The sequence below is a fragment of the Heterocephalus glaber genome, unplaced genomic scaffold (assembly GCF_053883595.1).
Source record: "Heterocephalus glaber isolate CG9 unplaced genomic scaffold, H.glaber_assembly_v1.0 deba00000122, whole genome shotgun sequence".
NCBI classification, from domain to species: domain Eukaryota; kingdom Metazoa; phylum Chordata; class Mammalia; order Rodentia; family Bathyergidae; genus Heterocephalus; species Heterocephalus glaber.
The window spans coordinates 1368985-1385025 of NW_028258138.1; positions in this window are offsets into that span (position 1 = coordinate 1368985).

Sequence of the window (16041 nt, forward strand, 5' to 3'; positions counted from 1 at the left end):
CCATCCATTCGGCTGCCGTGGACACCTAGGTTGGCTATGTCCGGCTACTGTGAATCATGCTGCAGTAAACATTGTTACTCACAGCTTCAGCCTGAAGAATTTGCTCTCTGCTGTTGTTAGGCCTGAGGGACGAGACCCAGGACAGCATGCTGCTCCAGTTCCAGTTAAACGAAGACACGAAGGCCTCCGTGTGTGATATGTTTATCATCAAGTGTTACGTCTTGGACCCAGGCGACCCCACAGAGCACGGGGAGAAGCTGAGGTCACACCCTGGCAAGTCTTCCCCGTGCCTGGCCCCTAGCCATCCCCTGCCACAACAAAGCATGCAGCATTCCTGGTGCCATATTATTGCAGACAGGTAAGTTAATTAGATATCTTGTGGGCAGTTAGACAGGCCAGAGCACGAGGCGCCAATACGGAGGACAGTGAAGACACAGGCACTGAAGGCCAGCCCTGTGAAAGGAGAGAAACTACACACCATGTAGGATGAATAGCAGTGACTGATCTAAACAGGCATCAGTCACCTGGGTGGGGTGGCTTGTTTCCCCCCTGGATCCCCATTTGATCCATATCACCAAAGCAACTCTATGTCACAGTCTCACTGGTTGCTCATAGTTTTGTCCACCTTGTGATTGCTCATTGGATCAGTGTTACCTAAGCAACTGTACTTGTCATCTTACTGGTTGACTACAGTTTTGTCCCACCTTGAACCCGCCTCACCTTGTGGCTTTGCCCCATAAAACACCTTTGGGAAGTGGGGTGCTCGGGCAGCCCACTCTCCAGTCCCCCTTCTGTCTCGCTGGGACAGAAGCTTTCTTTTTCTCAATAGATTTTCCCACTCTTAACCTCCCTCATTCCTAGAATTCATTCTCTGATTTTAGAGAACATGAACTCACACTTCGGACACCTGGCAGGCTTGGGAGTCGCATCTCTTCCCCTATATCAGTATCAGGAAGGGGAGCCTTCTTTAAAGAGCCTCTCTGCTTGGGCTGAAACCTGATTTAGCTTAGGACGTTTTCTGACTAAGTCCCCAGAGTACACACCGACCATCTGAAAAGAACAAGGAAAGCGTTTTCCAGAGAAGCACATTTGAAGGTAACTTCTAATGTTGATAAGCTCCTTAGTCACCTTAGCCCAGAGGTAGCTCGTGTGCATAACAATGTGACCAAACTCACTTGGGCAGTGGCCCCGCCCACCTCCTCTGGAAGCCACAACTCCGCTTCTGCATCACAGTAGACTCTGGAGTCCTAGATCTCTACACAGCCGCCTCCGTGTTTTGACTGAAATCTTTCATCAAAGAACTGAGGACCAAGAAGTGAGGGGCCCATTTCTGTGTCAGGCCCTGGTTTCCTGGTGACCATATTTTAAAATTTGGTCTACTGGCAATACATTCTTTTTTGGTTTTTGCTTGTTTGTTTATTTTGCATTTTTTGAGACAGGGTGGAGCTTTGTGTCCAGGCTGGTCTTGAACTCACAGTGATCCTCCTGCACCTCCCAAGTGATCAGATTGAATGTCTGCCACCGCGTTCGGCTGGTGAACTCTGTTTTCTTCCATTCCACAGTGTCTTCTTTATGCCATCTTTTCTGCAGGATATTTTCACTGGCTATAGAAGTCTGGACTGAAATCCTTTAAAAAAACGTCAGGTGAATATCACAATCCAGCTGCTCTAGCTGTGCCTCCTCTGCGTCCCGTGCTCTCCGTAATTCCAAGGGGAAATCTGCAGTCATTCTCATGTCTCCCCACGTGTGCTGGGTTGTTTCTCTTCAAGGTTTTGTTCTTATTGCTGGTTTCCAGCAGTGTGAGCACCGTGCTCCCAACTGTTTTTTTTTTTCTGAGTTTTCCTTCTTCGGAGTTCACTGAGGTTTGTCAATCTATACATTTATCTCTTTTCACCTTTCTGACCTTTATTTCTTCAAACATTTTTCATCACCAGTATTTCTAAGATTCCCATAGTGTGAGTATAGATTTTTTAGGTTTTCCCTGCAGGGTGCTCAAGCTCAGTTTTATTTGAATCTTCTCTGCTTCTCAGATGGGATCATCCCTATTGATCTGTGTTTATGTGTACTGACTTCTCCTCTGTTAATTCCATTCTGCTTTTGAGGCTAGCCAGAGGGTTTAAAGAGTCTCAATATTGTGATTTTAGTGTAGTTTAGTTTACCTTTTTTAGTAGCAGGGATTGGACTCAAGACCTTGCTCTTGTGGGGCAGGCATGGTACCACTGGGCTAAATTCCCGGCCCAATATTGTGTTTTAAAATTCTAAGTTTCTATGGATTAAAAAGAAAGATATTGCCTTCTTCTCTGCTGAGAATTTCTATTTTTCCAGTGATTTCAAGAGAGTTTACTTTTATTTGAAGAAGCTTGGTTGTAGTAGCTGAATGGATCTTTGTCGGATAATTCCAACATCTGAGTCATTTTCGGGTGTCAGTTTCAGAATGCAAGCTCTGCCTCCCTCCCGTGGGCCACAATCCTGTCTCAGGTCAGTTCTCAAGAGCCTTACCCTGCTGTGGTGACCTGTCCCATGATGTGCTACTCAGAGTTCAGCCTGGGATTAGGGATCCTTCTTCAGCTCTCTTCTCCCTGAAGCTGGTCACTGTCACCAGCTTCCAGGGCCCCTGTACAATCCTCTGGTTACAAAGATGGGCTCTTTAGAAACTTTTCCGTCACTGCCCCACAGTTCCCTGTGACTGGGATTACCCTCGAGCTAGGAGGCAATAGCAAGGGACAATATAAGGGACCCCCCTCCACCCACCCCCTCACACACACTCTTGAGAACACAAGTTTCCCTTTGCCTGGTTTCAGTGCCTGACCGACAGATTTTCCTCTCGGGGTTCAGTGTGTGCTCTGGTGTTGTGTCATAGTGCAGCTCTATGATCACGTCCCCCTTGGTTGGGAGATCTGAGAGGGAAAAAGCAAAAACCAAAACAAAAGCAAGACTTGGAGTCTACCCACACACTTGGGCTTGCAGTTCTCTCTCTCTGACCAGAAAAGTAAGTTTACTTGGAGCTCATGCTGTCTGCAGGTGGTGTGCAGGTCCCTGTGGGGACCTTCGTCCACCTGGGAGATGAGGGAGGGACACTAGAAAAGGCACCCATCAGGCAGGCCCTTCCTCCACTGGGTCTCATTCCCTATCTGCCTTGCTGTGGTTGGCTTTTGTGTGTTGTCTGGAGTTTGAGTTGGGGTCAGTAAGAATGGTGGACCCCAGTGAGCTTTCTCCATCTGTCCAGCACCATAAGTATCTCCTTTGCTTTTGGAAGATGCTTTGCTGGGTGTAGAAATCTGGGCTTATAGTCTTGTATTCATTTTGTTTGTGTTACTGGGGCACTTGAACCTGGGACCTCAGAGATGCTAATCTCCACCACTGAGCCACACCCCAGCCCATGGACTTGTGGTCTTTAAATGTGTTCTTCCTGGTCTCCTGGTCTGTGGACCTTCTGAAGACAGACATGCTGAGCTCTCACCCTTCTTCATCTGTGTGTGACATGTCATTTTTCTCTCTATCTACCTGTAATATATGTTTTATCTTTGGTTTCAGCGGTTTGAATATGCTGTGACTTTTTGAAAAATACTTTTAATCTTGGCTGGGGCTTTCTTTACTTGGATCTGTGGAATGGTGTCTTTCATTACTTTTGGAACATTCTGAGCCATTTCTTTTTCAAGTTTTTTTCCTGCCCCATTCTCTTTTCTCTTTCTATTATCCCAGTTACTTAGAAGATGGGCCACTTGAGGCTGGGTGTGGTAGTGGTGCATACCTGTAGTCCCAGCACTCAGGAAGCTGAGGCAGGAAGATTGCTGTGAGTTCCAGGTCAGCCAGGGCTACAAGGTGAGTTCAAGGCCAGTCTGAACTACATAGTGAGACCCTGTCTCAAATAAACAAAACAAAACAAAAAAAACAGGAAAGAAAAAGATGGGCCATTTGAAATTATTTCCAGGCTTATTTTTCTCTTTTGTATTTTTGTTTTTCATTTGTTTGTTTTTCCCATTTTTTCTCTTTGTGTGAGTTTGGCGGATTTCTATGCACTTGGAGCACACTATTCTTTCCTTGGCTGAGTTGAGCCTATTCCTGAGCCAATGTTAGAAGTCCTCTTCTTTCTTAGTCTGTTTTTATTCTCACATTTCATTTCCTTGGTTTATATCTTTGTGGTTAAATTCCTCATCTTTTCGTTCATATTGTTTGCCTTTTCCACTTGAACCTTAACACAAATTCCTGTCTGATGATCCCTCCATCTGAGTGCATCTGAGTCTGGTTCTGAGATTTCATCTCTGGCCGTGTCTGTGCCATACCAGGAGCCAGACGTGCAGTGCTGTCACGCCTGAGGTGAGGCGCACCAGTAGCTGGGAGCTGGCACTTCAGTCCGGACTTGTGGAACCCTTTCCTTTCAGACCATCATTGATTCAGCCATGCTGTGAGTTGAGTCGTGTTTAGGTTTTGCTGTTGCTATGCTTACCTTCTATGTAACTCCAACTTCAAAGTCCTTTGGGGTCAGATTTTACCACGGTGGGCTGGTTTGTTGTGTGGATCTTCCCAGCATTCTGAAGGGTGCTGGTGTGCTAGGTGGGTCTTAACACTAACTATTCTGAGGGGAGCTAGTTCCCTGGGAGGTATTTCCAGTGTTCTAAGGGAGACTGGTTTGGTGGGGAGCTCCTCTCTGTTCCCACTGCACCTTCAGCTTTAGGCACCCGTGTGTACTCACACCCAGTTGGCCCCTCTCCATTCCCCCCACCTCCATAGCAGACTGCTCTTCCTTGCTTCCTGATGCTTGTGAACTGGTATCTGGGGCAGATGGAGTTCTCTGATGCTCTAACCTCACTTCACGGCCTCGAGTCTTGGGGAGGAAATTTCCAGGGATCCTGTTCTTTTAGAGTAAGAAGACCTCCAAAGGGAAGGGCCTAGTGGATTCTGACCCTTCCTTAAGAGGTGAGATATGTTCCTTATGCTTTTCCCAGCCCCAGCTGGTACTCAAGTGTGTGTAGGGATGGGAGGACCCCTGCCTTCCTCCAGCCTCCGAAGGCATTGTTCCACGATGTCTCAGTGCTGGCTGTGCCCTTAGAGATGTCCCTACCAGCATTCTGTCTCTGATTGTGCCCTGCTCCTGGTCTTTCCTGTGTGGGAAGATCTGAGGAGCTCTGTAAAGAGCCACACATGGGCAGGAGCCTCCTTGGTGTCCCAGCTCTCACACGACTCACACTTGGCTTTTAACAACTTGCCAACAGCTTTATCTGAAATCTTGCCTTCTTTTATGGTCACCTTGGCTCTCCCTGATCTGTTGAGAGTATAATTGGATCCTGGCTGGTGGATTAACCTGCCGCTCCAGCTCTGTGATAGATGTAAGGAAAGTCATGATTTTGCAGGTCATTCAACTTGTCTTGTTTCAGAGTGGGGACAGTGCTCTTTACTGTGTTCTGCATTCTCAGCAGAGGACCCCCCATCACATGACTTTGCCTCCAGGACTATAAAATGGCGTGATGATAATAACTCCTCCACACTGAGAGCACACATAGAGGCACAGGAGTGCGTGGATCCATCAGGTTTCTAACACTGTGGCCTACCTGAGAAAAATCAATGTAAAGGAAGAAAGGTTTATTTACTTATTTTATCTTTGGATTTTTTCTTTTTTTTACAGTACCGGGGATTGAACTCAGGCCCTTGCACTTGCAAGGCAGGCGTGGCACCACTGAGCTAAATCCCCTAGAAAGGTTTATTTTGCTCAGAGTTTCAGAATTTTAGTTGATGCTGGCGGGTTCCATTGTGCCTGGACCAGGGTTGAAGCAGAACATTGTGGCAGAGGGCTCTAATGCAGTGATGCTTCTAACTTCATGGTGCCAGGAAGAAGAGACAGAGCTTGCTTGTATACCCAGCCCCACTCAGCTATGAATCAATAAATAGATCAATTTATTGCCAAGGTCAGAGCTTTCAGGAGAAATCACCTCCCAGAAGTCCCCCCTCTAAACGCCGCTGGTTTGAGCAGAAAGCCTTCAACACATGAGCTTTTTTTGGTATCGGGGTTCGAACTCGGGACCTTGCACTTGCACAGCAGGTGGTGAAACCACTGAGCTAAATCCCCAGCCCCACATGAGCTTTTTGAGGACATTTTAGGGCCAGGGATTTAGCTCAGTGGTTCTACCCCCTGCCTTGCAAGCACAAGGTCCCGAGGACATTTTAGATCCAAAGTGTAACAGCATTGCTCACGTCTGTGCTCTGGGTATGCATTCTGTTATCATTTCTTTTCCTTATCTTGATTTTGTGATGTTTCAGTTTGTTAGAATTTTGTTTTTGTATTGTTTTGCTTCCAGTTGTTTGAAAGCTGTGTCTAGTTTTCTTGGGAATAATCGTAGTTTCTTTTTTAAAACCACTTTTCATTGCAATTAAAATATACAAACAGAGCAGTGCATGTATAATGTGAGCGTTTTTAAACATTAAATCCCTATTATTTTGTTAGCAACTGTTTATATCTGTTTATATCTATTTATATCTGTTTTCATCTCTTTTTTTTCAGTACTGGAGATTGAATCCTTATTTTTAATTTTGAGACAGGGTCTCACTAAGGGACGAAGCTGCCCAGGCTGGGTTGAACTTGCAGTCTTCCTGGCTCAGCCTCCCAGAGTGCTGGGATTACAAGTGTGGGCCATGATGCCTGGCTTACATTTCCATCTTCAACCAGCCCAGGACAGGGGTTGGTTTCACTGTCCTCCTTCGGAGGCAGATTAGTGCGTGGCGAAGCAGCCGGGCAAGTAGTTTTGACCTGTAAGTCATGGAGATCCAGCACACATGTGTGGAACATATTCACAGTCTCGCACCTGGGCCCAATCAGAAAATGCTATCTTCTGTTCTCCCGGCACAAGATGAAGCAGATTTTTGATAGGATGGCCTAGATCTTACATCAGAATGGGGGATACAAAAGACAGTGGCTACTGACTTTGTGGCCACTGTGTTTTCTTTCTCAGCGACTCACTTCACACTCTGCAGAGTATACTTCTTTTCCTACCTTTAAGAACATTATTTTATTTGTTTGTTTGTTTGTTTGTTTGTTTGAGACAGGGTCTCGCTATGTAGTCCAGGCAGGTCTTGAATTCACTATGTAGCCTAACTGGCCTCAAACTTGCAGCGATCCTCCTGCCTCAGGCTCCAAAGTGCTAGGTGTCATACCTGGCAGGTGAGGCCCATCTCTATGGCAACCACATGGGTCAAAGAGTGGCCCAGGCACCACCATCAAGCCTTGGTGGTGGAAGTACAGGAAACGTCAAAGAAGAGCAAAGACAAGACACTGGCTGTCCCGAGAAAAGTGACCTCACTCTTATCCCTCCCTTCCCCTTAAATTCTTTGTTCTCTCTCTACTCCATGCTGAATTGCCTTTCAGATTCAGCCCACTCATCACCTGCCTGAGCGTAACAGACAAGCCTTATTGCTCACACAATGCCTGCCCAGCTGGTCTCTCCTCTCTGCATCCCTAACCCATTGGGATTACAGGTGTGTGCACCACGCATGGCAATACCTTTAAAAAATGTAAACCCTCAGTATCCTTTGCATATTTTCTAATCCATTCTTTTTGGTACTGGGGATCGAACTCGGGTCCTTGCGCTTTTGAGGCCGGTGGCAGAACCACTGAGCTAAATCCCCGGCCCCTCCATCTTTTTTGTTTTAGACTCCCGAAAACCTGGAAAGGCCCAGACCTTGATAATACAGTTTTGGTGAGCTAGCCAGGAGGTCAGAGAAATTAGTGGAAGCCAGGGAATCTCCCAGCACCCTAGCAGGGGCCCAGCATCGGGCTGCCTGCTCCTCTGCTTCCTACCATGCAGCCCCAGCGTGGCCTGGCTGCTTTCCTCTGCATGTCTTTCGCACCACTGCATCTCTCCGCACCCCTGCTGCTCTCCACCAGAATGGGTCTGCATCAAGCCCGATGACATGTGAAGGGTGTGCGCCCCTCCCAGGGACGTGTGCCCCAATGCTGACCTGTGGGACACGGCAGCACCCTTTTGGGCATGTGTGTAGGGGCTGCCAGAGAGCCTTTTCAGCTTCCTTACTCTTTCGGTCTCCAGCTTGAGTAGATGCCTACCCCAGCTTTCCACTTTCTGTGATCAAGGTCTTGTCTGAGCTTTTCCCCTAGACGGCCTTTTCTCTCTGAGTATCACTTTTTCAGGGAACCGTCACAGTCCATGTGGTTCGGCCATGTTGTTGCATCTCTAAAGCCTCTGTTGTCAGGGAACGTGTGGAAATCCTCCCCTCTTCTCTTCTGAATCAGGTTACATCCCCTCCCTGTTTCTTCTAACAGAAATTCAGGTAATTTAGAAACATGTGCCTGAGCAGAACAAAGGAACAGCCAGGCAGTAAAGGCCAACTCAACCAGCTGTGAGCATGCAAAAGTAGAGCCACCCTTCTGCTTAGAAATGTTTAAAGGTTTTTTTCTTTTGTTTTTTCTCTTAAATGCTAAAAAAGATATTTCCACCTCTACTGCCTCAATTACCAAAGTTTTTGTTATTCCAATAAATGTAAGGGATATTATTTCTCAAGTGGCTATCTGGAAACCCCAGGGAGGGTCCACCTTGACCTTTTCTTTATTCTTTCTCATGTAGCTGACCGAGGCCCCCAAGGGCTCCGTCCTCCTCTCTAGAGTCATGGTGTGCCACAGGGTAGTGAGAGTTCTAAGGAAAAGGTAAATAAGTAAGAAGGCACCAGTGCTGCTCTGCCAGAGACGTCTTGTAGGCACTACATTAGAGGTGCAGAGAGGACACTCTTGGGGACTCAGTGGGTCTGCTCGCTTCTGTGTGGGATGCCACGTGAAGGACTGCAGACCTAGTGTTCTTTCTCTACATCTCCATAGGCCCCAGATCCTAGCAACCTCCCCCCTAGGGTGCAACCTACCCTATGGTGAGGGCTAAGGACAGTCACCAGTGCCTCTTGCTTCAGCAGAGATATCTGGTGGTGTCTGAGCCTTACAACAGATGCTTCTGTGAACTCAACAGGTCTGCAGCCTCCTGCCTAGGCCTCCATCTGCAAGACCCCAGACCCAGGGTTCTCTCAACCCAGAGACCCACGCAGTACTCTTTGGGTCCAGTATAAACCAGGAAGCAGTGAGGGGTGGGTACAGAGCGTGGTCTAGATTATGCTACTGCTCTTTGGTTAGACCTGTTTTTCTGCAAAAGGCAAGGAAGGTGGCTTAAAATCCCTGATGTTCAGGCTTTTATGGCTCTTTGTCTCTGGAAAGCCCAAGAACTGTGGTACTGAACGAGGCCTCCAAGGAAGACGGGATTGGTATCACCGAGGATCCCATCCTCATACCCCACCTGTCTCTCAGGGTTACATTGTATGAGTCTCTCCCACCCGTTTAATGAAAACAGCACAGTGGGTGGGCCCCTCAACCTCTCCTTATAACCCTCAGGCCAGTAAATACTCAGGACCGCCGAGGCTAGCACCCCCGAGACCCAGTATTCCCTAGCCCTCCTGTGTTCCTCAGACAGCCTTAAGCCCCACAGGACATATTCAGAGTGGAGTTTCTGCTCCTTTGACTCACAGCTCCTCCGGCCGAGAGCAGTCCCAGAGCAGGGGGTGGGCTCGAGGCAGGTTCCCTTTTCAATGGCAGCCAACAAGGCAAAGAACAGATAGGCCAATTTTCAGAAGACCCTGGTAGGCGTGCGGATGGGCCCCCAGACTACTCTGACCCTCTGACCGTAGCCTTTTCTGTGTTCAACAATCAGGACCTAGATGAAGATGGAAGGAGGGTGCAGGGAAGAGGAAGACAGGCCAGAATGATGGTGCCACACCCAACTCCTCCAAGGGAAAAGCCAGGGCCAATCAGAGAAGGAGCCCTTGCTCTAAAGGAAACCGGACACTGGGCACACGGCCTGGGCCCTGCTCTGTGTCGGGTGGCTGATGTGCCGGACCCAAGCACTGGAAGATCGCCTGTCCCGCTCCCAGAGAGGCCTGGGCCAGCCAGAGACTCACCGTCCACCCTGATGCAGAGGACTGAAGGGCTGGGCGATCTGCAGTGCTTCTGCCCAGACATCTCCGCCTCCCGTGAGAAACCATGGGACCCCTGGACATCGTGGTTAAGCACGTTCCATTAGGAAGTAGCTTTGTCTGTTTTAACTCCCTTCTCCAGAAAACCCTCCTCTAGATCTACAGCCACAACTGGGGTTGAGGGGACAGCCGCTTTGACGGTCAAGTGTTCAATCAGGAGTTTCCTTGCGGCATGGTGGACTTCAGAGCGTGCCCGCTCAACTGAGACAGCTGTCAGAGCACCGGGCATCCCTGGCAGTCTTGGGGGTCGTTGAACAAACTGTCTCTGGCTTTTGTTGCAGCCTGGCTTTCCAGTGAGCCCCCAAAAGCTCACTGTGTTGAAGGCGTGGTCCCCAAGGCAAGTGTCCAGAGGTGGGACTTTGGGGGTGTATGGATCATGAGGGTGCTGGCCGCAGGTTCACAGCGGAACGGGCCGTGAGGGGCAGGGCCTGGCGGAAGAGTGTGGGTCTGGGGCGTGGCCTCGTGGGTGGGACTCGGTCTCCGCCTCCCCCTCCCCGGATCTGCGGGCAGCCGAGCAGCTTTCCTCCTCTGCAGCTTGCCTCGTCTACACCTTTCTGCCAGCCTGCCTCTGCTCACCTCAGGCCCAGAGACGACAGAGCAGGCTGGCCCTGGACTGAACTTTTCCTGCTCTTAAGTTGTGTATGGCAGGTACTTTGTCATCGCAATGAAAAGCTGACAGTTTTCAGCAGGTTTAATCTCCTGTAAACAGGTGTGGATTTCTTTGTGTTTGTTCTGATTGGGATTGAGCTATCTCTGTGATCTGTAATTTATCTCTGTTCGATTTTGAATAATCTTTTATTATGTCGTCAAATGTTGCCCCTGGCCCTTTTCCTCTTTTTCCGTTTTATTTTATTTGTTTATTGTTTTGGTGCGGGGATCGACCTGGGGTCCCGGGGCTCTGTTTGAGAAGTCTGTGCAGAGTGAGCCACACTTTCCCCTCCCCCTCCCCTCCCCTCCCCCCTTCCCTCTTCCTCCTCCCATCCCTCCTTCCTCCTTTCCTCCTTCATTCTCTTCCTCTTTTCCTCCTCCACCTTCTTCGTCCTGCTCCTCCTTTTTTGAGGCAGGGTCTCTCTGTGTAGTTCGGGCTGGCCTTGAACTCACCACGGAGCCCAAGCAGCCCAAGGCCCAGCTCCTCACCCTTCTGAGTGTTGGGATTACAAGTGTGAGCCACCCTGCCCAGCCTTCTCTGCTTCTGAGTATTTTTATCAGACCTATCTTCCAGTGGATGAATCATTTCTCCCACGGCATCTAATCTGTTTGTGAACCCACGTGTTGAATTCATAGTTTCAGTTATTGTATTTTTCTGTTTCCAAATTTGTATTGGATTTTTGTGATTTTACTTTTCTCTTTTTAAGTGTGAACCATGAGCAGAGTTATAAATGATGAGTAAAATAGCTGTAGTGATACTTTTAACACATGTTCCACTTCTCTGCCGCACTCCCCACCTCCTGGTCCCCTCCTGGTCCACCTCATGTCAACCACAGTGCTTTCCAGTCCTTCTGCTGATGCCAGAGTCCTCCTGGCCTGCTTTGTTCTTTGTTCAGACTTCCTCTTGCTTTGTTCTTCTGCCTTGGTTCACTGTTTTCTTTGTCTGCGTTGCTTCTGGATGTCGCATGTGGAGTTGTGTGGGGTGATGACACTGGGCAGTGGGCTCTCCTTCTGGGAGCTCTGCTGGGCCCCGGTGGGAGGCAGGGTGGCTGAGCCATCTGGGCTCAGCTCAGGCTGTTTTGCAGTTTGTGTCCCCAGCTCCTCAGCTGCAGGTTGAACAGCAGAGTCCCCACCTGGCTGGCATCACTGCACTCCCACCCTGTGGGACCCCAAGCCCTATTGGGCCTCAACTTCTTGTCCACAGCAAGAATGTGGCTATCGGAAGTCAGGGGAGGCCCTGCTGTCTGCTGCCACCAACCCTGACAGGGCCTTGATTTCTGAATTTTGGCCTCCAAAACTGTGAAGAAATAAACCTGTTATGTTGTTCAAGCAACCCTGTATTTTTTTTTTCTTGGTGGTGGTTCTGGGGATTGAACCCAGAGGACCTCTACCACTGTCCCACGCCCCAGGGTCTCAGTTTTGCTGTTTGGAGACAGGGTCTCACTGTTGCCCAGGCTGGCCTGAAATTTGTGACCCTCCTGCCTCAGCCTCCCAGGTGGATGGGATTCCAGGTGTGCAACACCACACCCAGCATTCATCTGTATATTTTGGTATGGCACCCCCAGTGGATGAATACAGCATACTATTCACCAAATATCTCAGGAAAAACTGAGTTCCCTTTATTCTGGAGTCTTTGTTCCTAGGAGAAAGTCTCTGCTTTGGTAGCCATCCAGACTGTTCAACAGCTTTTTAAAATATTTTGTGCAGGCTTCAGGTTACTTTGGTGGGAGAGTTTGGCCCAGGCAGGCACCCTTTGGGAGGCAGCAGCACTAGGCTTCCCCCGCAGTGGTCCTTTAGCTGTGTGCAGTCACACACTTCCAGTCCAGAGCAGCGTCCTCAGCGGGTCTGTGGCTTGCCCAGCCCACCCTGACCACCTTCTCCTATCACTCCCACCGTGGCCGAGGCCAGGGTGGACCTCAGCATCCTGTCTCTGCATCCGGAGTCCTGTGACTTGCTGTTCCTCACGTTCTCAGCCATGACCTGCCTACTCATCCTCGGCTTTGAATTCAGCAGTCCTCGCCTTCATTATGGGGCTGTGGGTCTGCATGGGCGGGAAGGGGGGACCTCAGTGTCTGTCTCAGTCCCTTTATCGTCCCTGAGGTGCAACTCCTGACGCCCACAACTCTAAGGAGGAGAGCTTTATGTAGGCTCACAGTTTGTAGAGATTTCAGTCCATAGCTGGCTGGTTCCAAGAGGGCAGCGTGTCAGAGGGAAAGCAAAAAGAGCAAAGGGAGGGGCAAGGGAGGTAAACAGACCCTTCTAGCCCAGGGCTGCGATCCACTTCCGCTGACCAGGCTCCACTGCCCAGCATCACGTTTAGCAACTCTTGCGGCTCCTATCTGGATGCCCTCCAAAGCCCCATGCACTCACAGGTGGGCCTTTTCCAAGGTGGCTGGATTTAGGGTGTGTGAATGTGGATTTGCAGGGACCAGGGAAAGGGGACATTACTAGAACCTCTGCAGCGAGTCCTAGTCTCCTGTGAGCCATGGCAGCACAAGGCAAATTAACTTATTATACAGGAAAGGTAGAAAAATGAGACTTGGGGAAGAAGCTGAGCTTTGGGTCTGATCAGTGCCACTCTGGGCAGGGAAGACGAAAGCCCCCAGCTTACCACACCTTTATTCAGTACATGGGGAAACAGATGTAACAAATGACTTGCAGAGCGTTCAGTACATAGGGAGAAACAAAGTGTAACAATCCAAAAACAATGAGGAACTGAGTAGATGAAGATTTGGTTCCTCCCAGGATGTCTTCAACTGCTGTAATCTGGTCCTGGAGCATCACAGCATCACCGGATCATTGAGGTCTGTTGTGACCGGAGGCCAAAATGGAATTATGTCCGGAATGCCATAGCTGGGCTGTAGGCAGAACTATGCTAACCAAATGATTTTTCCCTAAAATTATGTAGCATTGCTCCCGACATATCTCCCTTTCTTTTTGTTTTATGTGAGGGTGTTTTCAGGAAAAGTGAGCACACCCAACAATGGCTTGTCCCTATATATTGTGAAGATCTATAGTATGTTTGACTGGGTTAGCTGTCTATAATAAGCATAATTTCTCTTAATTGGGGCTGTAAAAGGATTAAAAATGTAATAAATTTTTAAAAAATATTGGCTAAAAAACTTAAAACTTTTGTTGAACTCAAATAAATATCTTCTGTTATACTTTTCTACTGGGTGTTTAGGACCAAGTTACGGTGAGACTTATGTTAAATAAATCAACCTCTTGCTGTCTAACAAGGTCAATCGAGTCTCCGCAGGCACTGTCTTGGGACCATGCATAGAGCCTCTCAGCTCCTCTGTCAAGAGTCAGCCATCAGGACGTGTCATGGCCTTGCTTGACCATGTTGCTTCCTGCAAAAGCATGGGAGATTTTTTCCTCCAGATGACATTCCTTTGGCACACTTTTTGTTGGATCTTACGTTTTGGTGTTTAACAACCTCCCTGCTCAGGAGGTTGGGTGACTCACCAAAGATGAAGGATCTTGGAGAAGGTCCCTCATGACCTGGATCTTTTTGTTGTTCTTGTTGACCTTGGAGGGTTAGGGCCAAAATATTGGCTGCCTTCTTAGCCCAGATACCTTTTTAGTTCTGGTCTCTAAACTTTGGTTGTGGAACACCCAGAAGAGAACATTAGCTAACATTAGCATTGTAAGAGGAGTAGTGAACTCAACTATCATAATTTTACCTGGATATTAAGCATTTTGGAATAAAAATATAGTTAAAAGACTTGTTATTATTGCCAATTATGATTGTTCTTGTGGTTGAATCTCTGAGTAGCTATCTTTTTATAGGATGTCATCTAAGGAAAATAAATCACCCTGCAAGTGTGCTTATTATCATAAGTGGCTGGAGCATAAGAGAAGGGCAAATATCTGAATCAAAAGGTTATTACCATAAACAATATTTTGGAAGACCTGTACAATTAGAGGGCATGAATACATTTGTACATCAGAAAAGGAGCAGTAATAAGTATCACAGTTACATAAAACCCTATGTTCTTCAATGTAGTTTGGTACCAAAACCATCTTTCTAATAACACTCTTGTTTATGCCCCAGAAATTAATCTTTTGAAGATGGCCAATGTAGATATATCACAATAACATTTTTAGAACCTTAACCAATATAAACATTTGGGGATTTAGCTCAGTGGTTTCGCTGCCTGCCTTGCAAGCGCAAGGACTGGAGTTCGATCTCTGGTACCAAAAAACCAAAAAAAACCAAAAAAACATTTTATAATAACATATTTAGAACTTAGACTTCAATGATAACCAATGTAATCAATTTGTAATAATGTATTGAGACAACATTTATTGTGGTGTGTCTCCCATAAGATTATGAAAATTACCAGGGTATCCCTTTAGTGAATTAAGCCCAGAGTAATTATTTTCTGGGCGGCCACTTCTTTCTTCACCAAAAGGAGTACCCATGGTCTCTATGTACTTTGACAAATAAATCTCGATGGCACTTTGATCAGTCAGCAACCTGGGGGAAGAAGGGCATGCCTTTAACTTAATGACATTTATCTGTAAGCCAATCCAATAATAGGCGAATATCTTTTAAGAAAAAATTTTTTTTTCAAAAGGTGAAAAGGAAAAGAGAGAAAAAAAAACTTGAGCTCAACTGCACAAATGGACAGACAGACAACAGACAGACATATAAGACAATTTATAAAGCTAGAGTGCACTCAAATGTATCTGGCCAAATTGAATTATAATATCCTTTTTATGATTATTAGGTTTATAATTATATGTAAGACTGGTCAGAAACTTTTGTAGTCAATTAACAGAGATCTCTTGAGATTAGAATCAGAAGGAATGCAAGCGCTTTTATACCTGTAAATGTGAAAAGAACATTTTGAAGTCATCCCCCCACCTTTTAAAATTTTTTTTACCAGCAATCTATAATTATTCTCCCTCTGGGGGCATCTTCTCAGTCCTGGACCCCGCTGTGGATTTGTTGGTTGTCGCTGGTGAGGTGGGTCGCTCAGGTGCAGCTGGCTCATGACTCTCGGCGGGGGTGCAATCCCTGGTCTCTAAGTTGGCGGTCCCACCAGCGTGACCCATGATGGCACTTCCCAGGAGGACAGCCACAAGGGGTCATCCTTATCTGTCAGCACACAGGCAAAATATCTCCCCCCAAGTTATTAAGGCAGGGGGAATTTTTTGACATATGGCCTTTTGTAATCTTAAAAACAAGTTTAATAATTTAGGCTCTAAGGTAGAGCAGGCCATAGCTCCTTCCAGTCTTTGAGTCAACCAAACTGCATAAGAGGAATCATTTAAAATACTAAGTGGTTGGGAAGGGAAGTTTTCAATCACAAATATAATGGCTAGCAACTCTGACCTCTGAGCAGAGAGACCAGGTGTAGGCAACACAAC